The 18,556-nt window shown below is 32.7% G+C and overlaps 1 protein-coding gene across 7 annotated transcripts in view; it reads left to right on the top strand.

The window, feature by feature from the left end:
* Nucleotides 1-18,556, top strand: part of KCNJ16 (potassium inwardly rectifying channel subfamily J member 16) — a 141,691-nt gene that overhangs the window by 119,469 nt on the left and 3,666 nt on the right. The window lies entirely within an intron of this gene.

Genomic DNA, 18,556 nt, shown 5'->3' on the forward strand with positions numbered 1-18,556 from the left:
CTAATCTACAATTAGAAGTGATCTCAAAAGTCACATGGTCGAAACTTCTTTTCTAGATGAGGAAAATAAAATACCTATAGAGTCCCAAGTTCCATGAGGGGACTAGACTTGGGGAATTCCAAAGCCCTTCCAAATCTAAAATTCTTTGGAATAATAGATAGTTATCCCAAAACAAAGTAAAATCCTTGAGAATAAGCAAATCCTATCAAGTGAAAAAAAAATGCATTTTGTCTATAAAGGGTTTTAGTGACTAGCATTACAAAATCCCCTATAGGAACATTAAACATATTATCAAATATTGAATTTCTCTTCAGTTGAATATACTCCCTCTTTTCTTGAAGGCATAGGAATTCAGGAACTAAAGTAAGGTGGCCCTAAATAGAAATCTGTTTTTGAGCTTTACATGAAGGCTTCTTAAACTTTTTCCATTCATAACCCCTTTTCATTCAAAAAAAGTTTATGTATCCTCAATGTAAGAATATAAAAAAATAGTCATTCAAATCAAATATTGAATGATATGAAATTTTAATTTAATGATCCTCTACATTCAGTAATAATTCCCCATATAGGGCTGCAAATCAGTTTAAGAAGCTGGGGTTTAGATGGATGGGGAAAGAGGAAACTAACTACCCACATATATTTGCCACACCAGATTATGAAACTATTTATTTAGATGTGGAAAATACCTCAGAACTAATTTAGTTCAATCCACCATTCCTTCATTTTATAGTTGAGGAAGCAGATACAAAAAGAAGACCTTGCTGTCATGCAAGGGTCCAAGGATCTTTCTATCATTCTACCATACTCATTTATACCATGTATGTAAGCATACATGGCTTTGTAATTAGTTTTAAGTTAATGATAATGTTGCTTATTTTTATCAGATAAAGGTTTGCTATTCACAGAAAATTTTATAGCATCTTAAATATAAAAATACAAATATATAGACACTAATTTCATTCATTAGAATGGATAATCAAGATTTAATAATATAAGCAGAAAATTGAAGTAACTGCTTCAACCTAAATGATAGGGAAAGGGAATCATGGTTCCTTGAATTTTGTTGCAGCACATTTTCCAGTTACCAGAAAACTTTTCCATTCTTGGCATTTCTCCTCCACTCAATGCTTGTTGCATGCAGGGTTCATACAGGGCAGGTAGGTGATGCAATGGATAAAGCACTGGGCTTGAAATCAGGAAGATTCATCTCTATGAATTTAAATCCAATCTCAGACATTACTATCTGGACAAGTCACTTAACTCTGACTCTGTTCTTCCTCTGTAAAATAAATTAGAGTAGGAAATGGGAAATTCCATTATTCTTGTTAAGAAAACTCCAAAATGGGGTCGCAGGGAGTTGGCAATGAGCGAACAATAAGACATATCTCATACTAACCTTAACATTCAGATTTCCAGAGTGATTGAAAAAATTATTTGAATCATCTGAATTGATCTTGTGGACCATCCATGACATTCAAAAAAAAAAAAAAAAAAAAAAAAAAAAACTTTCAAGTTGAATGAACACTCCAGAAAGAGTTATATTGGTTTGGTATTTGCTTTGACTTCTTCATTACAATTTTTTTAATAACACAATGAATTTTGAAAAAGTGAAACAAAATATAAATAAATAAAAAATATAAAATAAAAACAAATTCCAAGCTAGTTATATTTTGATTAGAAATTTAAAAATATATATCAAGGACAATAGTCACTTCCCTTCACTCCCAATCTAGATCCTTATAAATTTTATTTATTTTATAAATAAATCCTACAATTTTATTTTATACATATAGTTCATAAGTGTATTATGTGTTGTTTTTCTTACTCTGTTTCTCCTATTTTGTCTTTTCACTGATATCTTTCCAAGTCTCTTTGTCTTCTTCATATTTGTCATTTTTGTCACAAAATAGTTTGTCATTATATCAACATACCACAGTTTATTCAGTCATTCTTCACTTATTTCTATTTTCCCCTATTATAAATAAAAGAGGCAGGGATATTTTGGAATTCATAGGTACTTTAAAATTATTTTAGTAATAACCTTAAGATATTGTCCTAGCAAAGAGACAGATGGGCCAAAGGATATAATAAGTGTTGTGATTGTATACTGATGAATCACTTCCACAAGCTTTTGCCTATGTACTGACACTCTACAAATCCTACCTCCCCAAAAGGCTTGTTTGAAGGTCTGCCAACAGCAATGCATTTTATCTATTTTGGTGAGTTTTGCCAATTTTATCAGTATGAAATGTTGTAAAGTTGTTTTAATGTGCATTTCTTGTATTATAGTGAAAAAGAAAGCTCTCACTGGGTGGGTGATAAGAGTCTTTATTGCCCTCCTCAAAAAAAAAAAAAAAAAAAAAAAAAAAGCTGCACTGGTATTTGCATTATTTAAAGTTTAAAAAGAAGTCTACCTAATTTGAATTTCCAATAATGGTATCCAACAGATATGAAACTTAAAACATTAAGCTTCTGACAGAATGATTCATTCTTCTGAAGCTTTACAATGGAAACAAAAGCTTACCTGATAGTAGAAAAAAAGTGACTTTAGTTGAAAACATCAAGAGGTGTCAATTAAATACAATGACTAATAATCAACTAACAACTCCTCTATTATCTCTTTGAAGCAGAAAGCTTTTGAAAGCTCTTTCTTGTAAGAAACCAAAAGTTATTAGACATATAAATGAACATTATAGAAAATGTATGAGTTTAAAGCATTAACTTGTGATAATATCTTCTAGTGATAATCTGAAATTCTTTTGTGTGTTTTTTCTGTGTATTCACCCACAGTCCAAAGGGAACCTAGAAAGTAAGACAGCTGTGGAAAATACCAGCTGCTTTATTTTCAAGTTGAATTCTCAGTTTTCCTGTTGACTGAAGTTGAATCATTTAAACACAGGAGAGACTGAGTTTTAAGAAAATTGTTGCCTTTGGATCCTGGAGCAGTTCTGCCTAAGTACTCTTCATTAGAATAAATGTCCCAACTGAAATAAGAACAAATCAAAATAATCTTGGGGTAATTTCAAGCATGGAGAAGAGCTTAATCAAAAAAAAAAAAAAAAAAAAAAAAAAAAAAAAAAACATTTGCAGGCAGGTCTAACATACAAGAAGGACATCTTCGGAAGGAAAGGAATCAGACTTCTTTTGGAATAATTTCAATTCTAAAACTGAAAAAGTCAGAAGCCATGGTTTGTGTGCTATATCCCAATTATAATTGTTGTTTGTTTGTTTTTAAATGAACAATGAGGTTAGGTAAAGAGAATGTTCCAAATAAACAAGAAAGCCAACAACTGTTGGGACATATTTAAGGTTTATCAGGGATACTATGGCAGTTGCAGGGTGTTGAAATTTGTCCTTAGTGGTTGGTTTACCCATGAATATTCCCCAATTTTTTTTTACTTCTGTCAACAAAATTAAATCCCTTAATTTTGTTAATTAATTGTTAATTAAATAACTTGTTAATTAAATTCCTCTCTTAATTGGTAAGAGAGAGATGAAAAATAATCAAAACAAGAAACACTTTCTGAACATTACTCATTTCTACCTAGTTTATATGAAAAACTCAATTACTAAGTCAACCTGACTGAGTGTACATATGCCTACCATTTTGACTATTTCTTGGGAAATAGTAGAAATGATTTTTGGAGGAAGGTTTGAAAGTTCTGACCACTGAACTCTTTTTTTTTTTTTTTTTGAAAATAAAAAGCTATTTAAAATTTATTTATTTAAAAAATGTTGTAAAAAGACAGCTCAAGTACCATCTTCTATTGGAAACCTTTCCTGATCACACCCAAATTGCTCATAGCCTCTATCCCTAAATATCTTTTTTTGTTTGTTTGTTTTGTTTTTAAAGATTTTTAAAATTTTATTTATAATTTTTGACAATATATATGCATGAGTAATTTTTTTATAACATTATCCCTTGCATTCATTTTTCCAGATTATCCCCTCCCTCCCTCTACTCCCTCCCCTTGATGACAGGCAATCCCATACATTTTACATGTGTTACAATATAACCTAGATACAATATATGTGTGTAAATATCATTTTCTTGTTGCACATTAAGTATTAGATTCCGAAGGTATAAGTAACCTGGGTAGATAGACAGCAATGCTAACAATTTACATTTCCCAGTGTTCCTTCTCTGGGTGTAGTTGTTTCTGTCCATCATTGATCAACTGGAAGTGAGTTGGATCTTCTTTATGTTGAAGATATCTACTTCCATCAGAATACATCTTCATACAACATTGAAGTGTACAGTGATCTTCTGGTTCTATTCATTTCACTCGCATCAGTTGATGTAAGTCTTTCCAAATCTCTCTGTATTCATTCTGCTGGTCATTTCTTACAGAGCAATAATATTCCATAACCTTCATATACCATAATTTACCCAACCATTCTCCAATTGATGGACATCCATTCATCTTCCAGTTTCTAGCCACTACAAAAAGGGCTGCCACAAACATTTTGGCACATACAGGTCCCTTTCCGCTCTTTAGTATTTCTTTGGGATATGAGCCTAGTAGTAGTATGGCTGGGTCAAAGGGTATGCACATTTTGATAACTTTTGGGGCATAGTTCCAGATTGCTCTTCAGAATGGTTGGATTCTTTCACAACTCCACCAATAATGCATCAGTGTCCCAGTTTTCCCACATCCCCTCCAACATTCATCATTATTTGTTCTTGTCATCTTAGCCAATCTGACAGGTGTGTAGTGACCACTGAACTCTTAAGAAACAATTGTAATGCCAAATAACTTCTTTGCCTGAATTTATCAGATGAGTGAATTAGGTTATGATGAAGCTCTTCTTGATGCGGGTTGTGGTTCCTTTAAGATTCCTTTCTGATTCCCAACCCCTCATAGCTGAAGAAGCTAGGACCATTCACAAATCCTAGTCAAAAGCACCCGTTTGAATTCCAATAGGAGATATTCAGGCTCTCCCAGCCCCCATGGGATCTGAGCCAACTTGGGCTTTCCCAGCCCCCATTCTAATGATCTGCTCAGGTTTCCCAACCCTCACCTAGCAAATTCAAATCTTACTGAAACCCAGGGAAGAACCAATTTGGGACTCCAACCATAGGCCCCTTTAGCTAAATCTCTCCTTATAAAAGAGCCAAGCTGGAATCATCTCTTAGCAGAGGGTCAAACATGCCAGCACCATGCCTGAAAGCAAAGACTCCATAAATAGAAATAGGATTCCAGTGGAATCCTATTTCTAGTGCCTTTTATCTCTACCTTCACCTTTTACTAACTAGACTTTAACTTTATATCCAAACCCCATTTTTGGGCCTGTAAATTCCTTTACAGGGGACTTTGTGCCTCCACTAGACCTCACTTAACTATATCCTTGCGCCAAATCACAAAGGGTTGCAGGGGAGCTCCATTTGACTTCCTGTACCCCGAACCTGCCACTAGACTTTAATTAACCCTAATTTCATTTAGTTACCTTATCTAGATCTCATCATTCTTAGCAATATGATTCAACAGCAGGACAGAGAGGTTGAGCAATTTAGTGATTCAGTTGAATTTTGAAATAAAACTTAACATCTTAATGTGTACCAAGGGGAGTAAAGGAGGAATAATGATAGCAGTATAGATATTTAAAAGGGAAAAATTCCATCAATATATAGGTTTTTTTCCTCCCTTTCCAATGTTATTGTAAAAACTAAGATTGAGGAAATATCCCTCTAAATATTCATGAGGGTGCAAACCAGAAGAAAAAGCAAAACAGGCTTTAGAGATAAATTTTGGATAGAGTGGGGAACATGGTATTAGGGCAAGGAAGTGTTTTGATCCAGTTTAATTCTAATGCTGCTTTCTGTCTCCCTAATATGTTAACAAATGTTTTCATGGTTTCTTCCATAGGTCTCCAGTGGCCAAATCTTCCCCACCCCCTCTCCTCTGTCTGCTTTACCCCACTTCTCATCGGTTTTTACTTGGGTCTGGTTTTACTTACATGAATTAAATGTCACTATATTTGCTTCTGAGACTTGTTCCCGGGCAGACTGAAGCACCAAGGCAGACTGACTTTACAAGTCTGTAAGATCGTCTGCTACCCTTCACTATTTATAGTCATGTTTTAAAGGTTTTAACAAATGCTTTTAATATTGATAGTTGATCTAGACTCCCTTTTTTGAGACTCAGCAAAGTATTATGTACTATACAATAATTCCAATTTCTGCTAATTTTAAAAAATATTTTTGTGGAGAGTGTTTTAGTTTTATAAGAATACACTGAAACTATATGGCTTATCAAACATTTATTAAGAAAAGAAACAAAACCCACTTAAAGTTGCACAGAGATCTCTAATATGGCCACAGCTGCCAGTTTTGCTAACATATTATCTATAATCCCTATTACTGGGGGAGAAAGCTAAAGCTGGTAAATCATCTGAGCTCAAGTTCTATGCTGGTATATATTTAACAACTAGTTCTCTGAAAACACATTACAGACAGGTAAGCATAATTTTCATTAAATCTTAAATGTAGACAAACAATGAAATAATAAATCAGGAAGTGATCTGTAGCATTTTCTGATATCCAAAGTATAAAAACTCACACTGAAAATTTAACATTTGTCTCATGGGAGTCTGGGTCCAGAATACTCCTGGTGCCAATTTAATGAATGAGTTAGGGGCTTCCTAAAAAAAAAAAAAAAAAAAAAAAAAAAAAAAGGTTCATCAGGTTATCAGGTTGGAAATATAATGGGTCAAAACTCCTGTGCTGATAAGGAATAGGTTAAGATTCATAAATATACAATTCTTGCTCTTCCAGTCTGGATGAGATGGAAATCAGCCTCCTACTTCACAACTCCCTAACCATCCCCCTAAAAAGTATGGTTCTATTGTTCAGTATTTTAGTTGTGACCAACTCTTTGTGACCCATTTGATGTTTTCTTAGCAAAGACACTGGAGTGATTTTGACATTTTCTTTTCCAATTCATTTTATAAATAGTGTTAAATGACTTGCCCAGGGTCATATAGCTAGTAAGTAAGAAGTTTCATGGCTATCATCATTCAATTCAATAAATATTTACTAAAATGCCTGCTTCGTACAAGAAAGACAACTTTAAAGTAAGAAAAATTAGTGTTCATGCTGTCTGAGACACATCATAGCTGTGTAGCTATAGGCAAGTCATTACCTATCCCAATGTCCCTAAGCCACTCTTCAAAATCATAAATTAAAAACAATTTCTTAATGTTCATTTATATGAAGAGTAAAAAAAAAATCACAAATCCATACAAAAAAAATCCTCAAAAACCTATTTTGAAAGTATAAATAATAATAATAATAATATAATTTTCATATAAATTTCATCTATATAGCGATTTCACTGTTCTGAACATTTATGTCTATTATTGACATGATAGCCATGTCACAACAGTGCCAGACCTGAAGAGAGGAAGACTTAACTTCCTGAATTCCTGGCCTCAGCATTACCTCCACAGTGTTCCACAATAAATCTGCCTTCCCCTTCTGCTAAACTTTCTGTTACCTTCGAATTCTATCAAGGTTATTTGAAAAATTTCTCCATAACTGATAAAGGGACAACCCCTCATAAACATTTCTTTATATCTTTATATCTTGTCATATCTGTTACCTGTTCCTTACATTCTGCAAATTCATCAACTGGCTTGGATATTTATTGTTCAATAATCTCAAACTGCACTTTATTACTCATTTTTAAGCAACTACATCAGCAAGGTAGAGTGCTAGACATTATTGATGTAAAGATATTATAATCCCTGTAGTTCTAAAGAGATAGGAAAGAGAAGGAACTATAGGGAGAGTGTGTAGCCAGGAAAACTCAGAAATGTTTATTATCTTTGTTTTTCCTGAATCCTCAAATGAGCAAAGAAGAAGGGGACCAAAAAGATTAGAGTTATGGTAATGGAATCTTCAAGACTGGCAAGTTGAGGGAACACAGGGTTGTGTGATTGTAGCTGCTAGAGGACTAAAAGCCATGGGGTTGCAGTAGGATGTTCAATTGATTCCTTTATACTGATTCAGGATTCTACTACTGAACAGAACATTAAATTCTACCCAAATCACATAACCTGTGCTTTGCAACCCATTCCATTTTCCATCTGTAGCTCTGCTTGATCTTAACTCCATGGAACAACTCCAACTTAACTTCTTTCCAACTTCTTTTTGTATGCTCTTTTTTTTTCTTATTTGTTTCACCAATGCTTAGAACAGTACCTGGTGAATAATAGGTATATTCAACTATATATTGATTTGAACCAACTCTTTCCTAATCTGCCTAAAAATATATTAAGGTTTACCCATAATTAAAATTAAAATAAAAAAACCATTTATTTACCCATGTATCCTATATAGTCATCTTCTATTCCATCACTGCATCTTATATCTTCATTTCTTTATTGCCCATTAGTTGTTTGTTTTCTTCTATTTTTCATAAATTTTAATAAAGCATTATCATCAAGAAGTGAGAGATCAAATAGTTAGGTGAAGTAGTTGGTCCTGAACAGAAATAACACTTCTTTCTTTCATATGTGGAAGAAAAAAACAAGCAAAGATAGTGAGACATTTTGAGGTAGAGGAAAAGAAACTGTAGGAGTTACAGTCAAAAGCTTTCAATATTATCAATATACTACAAAGAAAGATCTCATGAAATAGAGGGTGACAAAGTTTAATATATGGTTGATAGTATAATATTAATAACAATATATGACTAATATATGATGTAGTCCTGGATATCCCAGTAGAAGTTACAGAGAAAGTGCAACATTGATAGGATTATAATATTTACTGAGGCAAGCAGAGAAGAACACTGATAGGATCAGCTCAGAGTTAAATGGGCCAAATGTATGATTGCCAAAAAGATTATTTTATGGAGCCTCACAGGGCAAGTACTCACAAGATGGACATAAAAATCAATATAAGGATACTCTCAAGGTCTCTTTTAAGAACTTTAAAATTAATTGTATGACATGGGAGACACTAGCACAAGACTACCCAGCATGGTGTGCCAGAGAAAGTGAGAAAAGCAGAATTGAATTAGCTCAGAATAAATGCAAGATATTCAAAGTTAGAGAAGCCACCCCAACTATTCATAGGAAATAATTTTGTCTGGCCTTTGGAAGAACATTCTAAACTCCTGGTCTGATCAGCCACAGCCAGACATACTTCAATTGAACTGTAATATTGGGATATGATTTTGGAACTCTTCGAGAATGAAGGACAATAAGCAAGAGGGCCTTTTTTTTTCCTTAAGTACATCTTTTGTTCAAGTGTACTTTTGCTTATAGTCTCATAGAGGTAGAGGTCTCTGGAAACTTCACCTTTACTGTATCTAATCAAAAAGCCAAGTTATGATGGCAAACCCCTATGTTATATTTCCCTTATAAAAGATCTGCTCATACTATAGGTCTTCTGCTAACTTCTTTATAAATTTAGCCCACTGGTCAAAGGAATAGTTCTTAATATAGCTAACTCCTTTCCAGGGCTACCCAACCAGCCAATGGCATACTCCCACTTCATGGCATCTTTCTCTTTATTATAGTTAACTCCTTTTCATGGCAAGCCTGTCATGATGTACTCATGCCTTATGATATCTTTCTCCTTGCTATAGCTAACTCCTTTTGAGGATCATCTACTTACTAAGCATCAAACTAGCTAATGCCTATTGGAAACCTAAACTCCTTTTTAAAGTTAGACCCATAACCATCCTCAACTTGCCACACTTTTAAAGACATCTTATTCCTGATTAAATGTGAGTACCACTAGGGAACTTGTCTTTTTCCTTGTTAACCCCTAAAAACCCTTTCCTTGCTAACTTCTCTTAATGTAGCTGATTCTTAGCAATATAATAAAATCTTTGTCCTTGATTTGGAGGCTATCTCTATAAATTCTCTTGAGATGACTCATGTCACCAGCTCATAACTCCAATATTCTTTTGGGGTATCACCCCTTCCACCATCATTTTGGTGTGTACAAGCACTTTACATGTTAGCAGATAGTTTTATGAATTGGTGGCCAATGGATAGTTGATCACATTTTATTTCTTAATTTAATTGAATTGGTAGTTAAATGATATCCCATTACAAACTTATGCTTAAAGACTTTTCATCTTGGAAGGACTTCCCAAAACTTATGGAACACTGAAATAGCTTAACTTAATGAAGGAAGGTTATGTCTGGGGTGACGTAACATAGTAGGATTTTAGTAGGAGAGTGAGAACATTTTGATAAATCCACCATCTCTTTTGTGTGAACACTCCCCAATCATTTGAATCATAGTCTTTCCAAGTCCCCTCAATCCATATCAGTCCCATCTATATCTATCAATCCCCCAAAAGTAACTTATACAACATGCTGGGGAACATCTGAATATTGCCCTAATATTTCTTGAATATTAATTAAATACTTGAGCTTTTTATCTGATATTCCCCATTTTTGTTACATGACTGGTCTACTTCTTTTTCCAGTCATACATGTCTTGTTGATGCTTTTTACACAACTTCTGGCACAGGCAATTATTAGTAATATGTTTCAGCCTGCTTACTTACATTTGCCATGTGTCTTTCCATTGCATGGAAGAATAAGAAAGTAATAAAAAAATAGTTTGAAAGAAAATCCATTATGAAAGTGCTTTCAAAGTTTCAAGTCTTCATGTTTCATTATTTCCTCTTGCTTTCATGTGGAAAAATATCCAGTGTTATATAATTTTCTTAAAAATAGGTGATGGTAGAAATCTTTAATGCATCCCTTCCTCCACTGAGTGATAGAAACTGATGTTAAGACTAAAATCATATTGAAACTGTATATTTCATGATTATTGATACACTCAATAGAATTTATTGTAGTCTGACTTTCTTTAAAATTTAATTTTTCAGGATGGTATGATACTATAGATTACTTTTTAGATTTATTATCAAAATGCTGAGTGAATGACTCATACAAAGTTAAATCAATTCTATTACAGAAATAAGAGCATTCTGATTATTATGTATGTGATTTTGAGCAAGTCATATTAGTTTTGTGTGTTAGTTTGTATTAGATTAAATTTATGTGTTAGAAGCTAAAAGTCCATTTTTGCTATAAATTTATGATCCCATTTATGGTTATGATATGGCGATCTAGAAAGAAAATATTCATTTTGTTCTGATGTTATTATGTCTTTATGTCTCAAATATCCCTTTTTCATATTACTATATTTATTTGCTTTTAGACAGTGTGATAATATTAAGTGTTCTTTCCTAAAAGGTCAAAAGATGCAAAGATTGAATGATTTTTCAAACAGAGGTCCATAAATTATATTCATATTTTAAAATAATTTTATTATTATGGTAAAATTATTCTGGAGAAAGAAAATCCATCAAATTCTTTCTCTAATTCTCCTGTCTTTCAGAATGACATTGGCAGAAATCACACAGGTATTCTGACTGGAACTGCTACAAATTACACATGGGTGTGCACACATATAAACACACTCACACATTGGGATCAATTAAGCATTTATACTTCCTCAGTTTTGTACTTTTTCCTGATTAACTCTATCACACTCCCATGATATTTGTATCAAACCTATTCTCTTCTTAAGTCACTTATTGTCTATATTTCCTCTTTCCTCAATAGAGTACTTCAATTTCCATTTCACTCCAGAGCTCTCTTCCTTCACCAAATTCACACTTCAAATAAACTCAATATTATTTATAATTCCTTCTTCTGTTGCTTCAATTTTAGAAGACAAAGTGGTTCTATCCCTTGCCAATGACAAATCCTCTATTTGTCAATCAAATGAAGCAGGATATAGAACGTTGGGCCTGGAAGCTAAAAGACAATGTTTAAGGGTGATTTCAATATTTCTTACACATTTCTTCCATTTCTAGATCTGTGACCCTCAGAAAGTCACTTAACTTTTCTCTGCCTCAATTTCCTCAAGTGTAAAATAAATTCTTGTCAAGAAAACTCCATGACAGTGCTGGCATGCTAAGGTCCATGGACTGTGAACTGAACTGAACCATGCATATCTTCTCTATATCTATAACTTATCATATCTATCTATATTCACATATATACACATATTTATAATATCCTATATATCCTACATGTCTAAATTTAATATACGTATGTATATATATGTGTAGGTGTATTATTTGTAAGTGCAAATATAATGTGCAAAGTACAGTGAATAAGAATACAGTAGACACAATATATAAATGCTTGTTCCTTTTCTTTCAATTCATAGCTCCACCACCAGCATTAATGTGCCTTTTTCATCCACTACCCTTTCAATATTTTTCATTTTTCTTTTTTGTCATTTTTCCCAACCTGATAGAGTTGTTTAAGTATTTTATCTAAGTTGTAATTATATGACCCATCCCCCCATGATTGTTGACAGCCTCTATTTCTTCCTTTGTAAATTATCTGTTCATATATTTTGATCATTTATCTTTTGCAGAATGACTTATTATTGTTAATCTTTGAATCAGTTTTTTATGTAATAGGCATTCTGGCAAGGCATGCAATAGTTCAATTTTTTTCTTTTTTAATTAAAACCTTTTATATTCAAAACATGCATAGATATTTTTCAATATTCATCCTTGCAAAATCTTGCATTTCATTTTTTCCCTCTCCCTTTCTTCTCACTCTCTCCCCTAGACTTTAAGTAATCAAAAATATGTTAAGCATATGTAATATTTCTATACATAGTTCCACAATTATCATGATACACAAGAAAAATCAGATCAAATAGGAAAAAATGAGAAAGAAAATAAAATTCAAGAGAGCAGCAACAAAAAATATGAAAATATTATGTTGTGATGTACAGTCAGTCCCCACAGTCTTCTCTCTAGGTGCAGATGGCTCTCTTCATCACAAAACCATTGGAACTGGTCTGAATCATCTTACTTTTGAAAAAAAAAAACACATCCATCAGAATTGATCATCATATAATCTTACTATTGCTCTTGTACTAGTTGATTTGTGAAAGAGGTCTAAGTTACTATGGATTCTCAAACTTATGTTGCTTTCTTTTAAAATCAATTGATGATTACTTCTTTTGATATTACTGCTTAGTAATACAGTTTGAAATTTATTATGGCTTTCTTTCCATTTTTTCATTGTTTTTATTGAGATTTTTTAATTCAATTTTCCTCCAGATGTATTTTGTTATATTTTTATTCTTCTATCTTTATAGAGTAATTCTTTAGTCATTTGTTTGATATGTTATTGATTAGTTAACAAAATTATTTTAAAATAATGAAGATAATAGATAAGATTATATCAGCTCAAAATATTCATGAGCAATTATTTTTTACCATGTGATATTTTTAAAAATTATATTAAAATGTTTTATAGTTGAGTTTTATGTACTTTGGTAATTTTTTTTATTTATTCTGTTGTACCTTGGTAATATTTGATGTACCTTGGTATAATGATTTTCAAATATTTTATGAATATTCTAGTTATTTTCAGTAGATTTTTCTGTCTCTTTTTGAATAATTTTTTGAAGAATGGGGTTGACAATGCACAGATATATGTGCATTTACTGTGTATTATATAATTTTACCAAAATTGTTATTTAAATTCATTTTAGTTCCTTTTTAGATTTTCTAAATAAATCATTAGATAACTTTTAAAAAGCAGTATTTTAAATTCAATTTCCCTTATGCTAATTAAATTTCTTTTTCTTCCTTTATTACTGTAGATAGAATTTCTTTGGCATCTCAGGCATTTTTCTTTTTACTCTCCCACTATCCACTTTTCACACTATTCCTCTTTTATTGAATAGTACACCAACTGATTGTTGCCCACAAAGTGCTTCATTCTCCTTCCTCCTCTGTAAATCCCTGCTGGGAACAAGAAGACTGTAGCAGTTTGCTATTGAATGTTTATAATCCTGAAAAAGGATAAGACTAGTAAATTTCTTGAGCTCAGGAATTCTAAGATGTTGTAAAATTAAAGTGGATAAAGTAGGCACACTAAGCCCAGTACCAATATGGTAGGACCCAGGAGAAAGGAAGTCTTGACAAACCTTCCTAAGGAAAGACAAATCAGCCCAAGTTAGAAGCAGAACAGGCCAGATTTCCCTTGCCAGTCATTAATGGTATCAGATCTATATATGGCCAATGCATTGGATTGACTTGCTTGGATGACTTGGACAGTGAGACAGAGAAAAGAAATGATAAGGTGGGAGAGAAGAAGAAAGAGAAAAAGGAAGGAAAAAATGGAAGGGAAGGGAAAGGAGAAGAAAAAAAAAAAAAGAAAGGATTAAAAAAGCAATAAAAAAAAAAGAAAGCTGATGATCAAAAGTAGCTCCTAGTAGTTGCAGAATGGTTTATATTTTTCATTTCAGAAGTATTCTTCTCTACTTAATTTATTTAAAATGTACATATCTTATAAATTTGGGGTCAGTTGATGAGAGCGCAAAATAGAATGACTAATATATTTTATGTTTGCAGTATACTCTGAAAGAAACCTCAATGTAATTCAATGCCACTAATTGTGAATTAGATTGTTATGCTCAACCTATAACAACTCCCTAAAGAGTAGATAAGAATGACTTTGTTTTCTTCTTTCAATGAATGAATTAATTCATTGGTGTAGTTTGAAGCCAGAATTGGGGGTGTAGAAACGGAATTGGGGGGATGAAGGGAAGGAAATGATGCACTCTATACTTTGTAGGTTTATGTGCTATGGTTTCCCAGACTTATTTGATTCATTTTCTAGTTCCCATAAAGGAAGCACTTTTTAAGCAAAAATAAACACCACAAGTTCCTAGAGGTCAGGAAGCTTGTCATGTAAAGAGAAATACTACACAGTAGCACTTGTTTTTTTTTTTTTTTTTTTGGTGTTAGCAAATGACTAATCATTGTGATACCTGAATTTGTAATGAAATGTCATTGTGCCTTAAGAAATGGTGTAAGAATTCAAGAAACACAAAAAAATCATGAATTGTTATAGAATGAAATAAGTTTATGTAAGGGGGAAATCTATATAAATATAAGATAGAGTAATAAAAGAAAACTGAATATATTGTTATTATATTATGTCTAAGGAAGAATTGAGAAATTGTAACTCTGTTCACTGCAAATATGGGGGATCATGGGTGTATAATATTTTATATTTCTGTCAGAAATGGTTGATCTCTTGCCTTTATTTTTCTAAGCTTTTTTTTTACTCTTTTGAAATATTTGTTATAAAGAGTGGCTTACCATGTGGGAGAGGGAAAGGGAAATATTCAGAAATGGATGTGATGAAGAAAACAAAAGGCATCATGGGAAAGAGGTCTTTCAAAATGCTTTCTGATTATGATGATAACGTTGAAAATTTGGACATAATGACTTTAAATAAAAGTGTCAATATTTTATTTTATGTCATAAAAATCTTCAAAAGAAACCAGCCAACCAGTCTTGAACTCAGTGATACAATGGCAAGCACATTTAAAGCAGACTGACCTCACATGTCAATCTAGCAGGCCCACAGAAATAAATTTAGTGTTAACTAGTCTCCCAATAGGATCTTCTTTATTAATCCCGGCCCACTGGAAAAAAAATTGGTTGTCATTAAAGATTTTATTTTGTTTTGTTTTATTGATGTGTTGTGAATGTGTGTGTATGTGTGTGTGTGTGTGTGTGTGTGTGTGTGTGTGTGTATGAGAGAGACTAGTTTATTTAGTATGATTTGTATTAAGCTAAAGGACTTTGGAGATTGATCTTTTTGAACACATCCATTCAGAGATTCATCATTTAAATGGACAGAGAATAAAAAAGAAAAGATAGTTTAAAAGCTTACTTATTGTGCAGAAATTTGCAAAATCCTGATGATTCAAAAAAACAAAACCATAGCAGGGGGGAGGTGGTAAGTTCTTTCAAAAAAAGAGAGAACGGAATTCCTTTGGCCTTGGCTTGTTTCCATGTAAATGACAAATTCTGGAAAGAAACCATTCAAATGCTCAAATATGGTAACTGACAGCCAACATGTGAAATGTAAGCGCATAAAAGAACATAGCTTGGTAGGAGCATTATGACTTAGTACAATGGCTCAGAAGAAATTGCTACTAAAATTACCTGAATTCTAAGTGATTCCAATGGAAAATCATTTCAGAGAAGAACTTCTAGTGATGGTATAAAAGGACAGTCAAGAAATCACTTATGTTTTATGAACTGTTCCTTTTCTTTCTCTCATGCTTATGATATTTGTGATTCATATAAAAATGGAATCAGTCAGGATGAAAATAAACACAATTCTAAATTCTAATTGCATTGGTCTTTGATAATACTTTTTATTTTAATTTCACATATTGTTTAATTAGGGCAAAATAGAGTGGAGTGTAGCTTGAAAATAGTATTACCTTTCTAGTCCTTGGATGATGTCACTATAAAATGGCAGATCACATGATTTTCTTCAACTAATGGCTCATGATGCAGATAAATTATTGCCAGAATATTTCCAATATTCCAATGTTGTAATATTCCAGAAAGCATTTGGAAAATCCAGGGAGCATTTAACAGCAAACTATTCATGTCTTTTGTGCAAAACTGTACCCCTCATAACTTTATTTTAATGCTAACAAAGGAGATGATGTAACTACTCCAAATTGATATGGGGAAAAAAAAAAAAAAAAACAACAACAAACCTTTAATGTGTGCCTAACTGGTTTCTTGGCATGGGAAAGATTTTCAGCTTGTAAGCATGTAAGCAGAGTCTATCCCACACAAATGTTCCATCAAACAAAGTGTTTATTGTAGAGTGGGCCTGATCCTGAGACAAGGGAGTAAACTGATGCTTTTTGATAGGTACATTAACCATTTCAGAGTATGCAGAGCTCAGTGCTGGAAACTGGAGTGCTCAGTAAGGAGTTGTTAAACCAAACAATCCCTCCATCATTTTGTGCACTAGAAAAGGGGCTTTGACAACTAGGACTTTTTTTTTTTCTCTCTCTTTTTTTTAATTTTTATTTTATTTTATAATTATAACATTTTTTGACAGTACATATGCATGGGTAATTTTTTACAACATTATCCCTTGCACTTACTTCTATTCAGATTTTTTCCCTTCCTCCCCCAACCCCCTCCCCCAGATGGCAAGCAGTCTTATATATGTTAAATATATTACAGTATATTCTAGATACAATATATGTGTGTAGAACCGAATTTTTTGTTGCACAGGAAGAATTGGATTCAGAAGGTAAAAATAACAGTTTACATTCATTTCCCAGTGTTCCTTTTCTGGATGTAGCTGGTTCTGTCCATCATTAATCAATTGGAATTGGATTAGCTCTTCTCTATGACAACTAGGACTTAATGATAGCCAATTACTTCCTCTTAATTCTCCATGCAGGTATAAACAGATTAAAAGCACAATCAAAAGTAGCAAACCATTTTGTAGATGGAATAACCAGAAAATCAAAACTGTAGAAAATTGAGAATGATGTCATGATGTTATTGTACTTTCTGTCTTGATCTTGATAGGAAGGAAATATCTACTTAAAAATATTTACTTTCACTTTCAGGTGTAGAATTTTCAGCTCTATGATTTCTATTTGGGCTAACAAAATTATTGATAAGTTAAACTTCCTACAGATATTTTAGTGACTATTTTAAAAGGTGAGAACCAGTGAGAGCAGTGATGTAGTTGGAAGTAGAATGGATAGTTTTACCAATTAAATTTGGAGAAATGTAGAGAAGAAGCCACAGTAGAGAAGAAATCCAGCATGCTCCCTTTAAGAGAGAAAGATGATTAGCCCTTTTGGCAAAATTTTCTCCTCCCTTTCAAAAGGGAAATGAAGAGTTGGCAGTGTCAAAATATGAGTGAGTGTGATGGAACAAAGGCAAAAGCAATTTTACACCTTACTGAAAGACACCTGGGAGTGGTTTTACCTCCCCTAGGCATAAGACAGAATCTCTCAAACACACCTAAAGGCGGATCTTTGGAAAAGCAAGTTCCATTTCATTGAGATGTAATTTAGTTCTCTGTCAGGAAAAGTCCATCAAGGAACAAGGTATTTTCGGGAAGAGTAGGAACAGACAACGTGCTGGAAAAGTGAAAAAATTTCTTTTGATCAGCTATAGAGACTGGGCATCTACAGTTGTATGTAAGTTTCAATGGAGTCTGGAGTGGAGAAAATGTTTGATGTTTGTGGAGTATTTTTTTCCTTTCTTACAGCTGAATTTTAAGAGAATTGCCTAAAAAGAAAAAAATGTGTATTCTCAAATGTAAGCTTAATATTTTGGAAGGGTTATGGAGATCTTAGAAAAAAAGTCTTGTAATAATTGTATTTCTTCTTAATTGTAGCTAGATGGAAACATTTCCAAATATTTTGAACACAAGAGTATTGTATCATAAAGGAAAGCAAAATATTTTAGTCATTTCATATCAGAGAAAGCAGTGTTGTGCCTCAGGGTAATACATCATGAATAGCTCTGAAGTTTCCCAAAATAATATAGATGCATAATAAACTTGCTATTTTCCCTTACTGGATGATTGCTTTTTGTTGTTGTTGTTATTGTTTTTGTTTTTTTTTTTTAAACTGGGTCATTTTAAAGTTAAATGCATAATTAATCCTGACTGTTTATGTCCTTAAAAT

This window comes from Sminthopsis crassicaudata, chromosome 4 (genome assembly GCF_048593235.1).
Source record: "Sminthopsis crassicaudata isolate SCR6 chromosome 4, ASM4859323v1, whole genome shotgun sequence".
Taxonomy (NCBI): domain Eukaryota; kingdom Metazoa; phylum Chordata; class Mammalia; order Dasyuromorphia; family Dasyuridae; genus Sminthopsis; species Sminthopsis crassicaudata.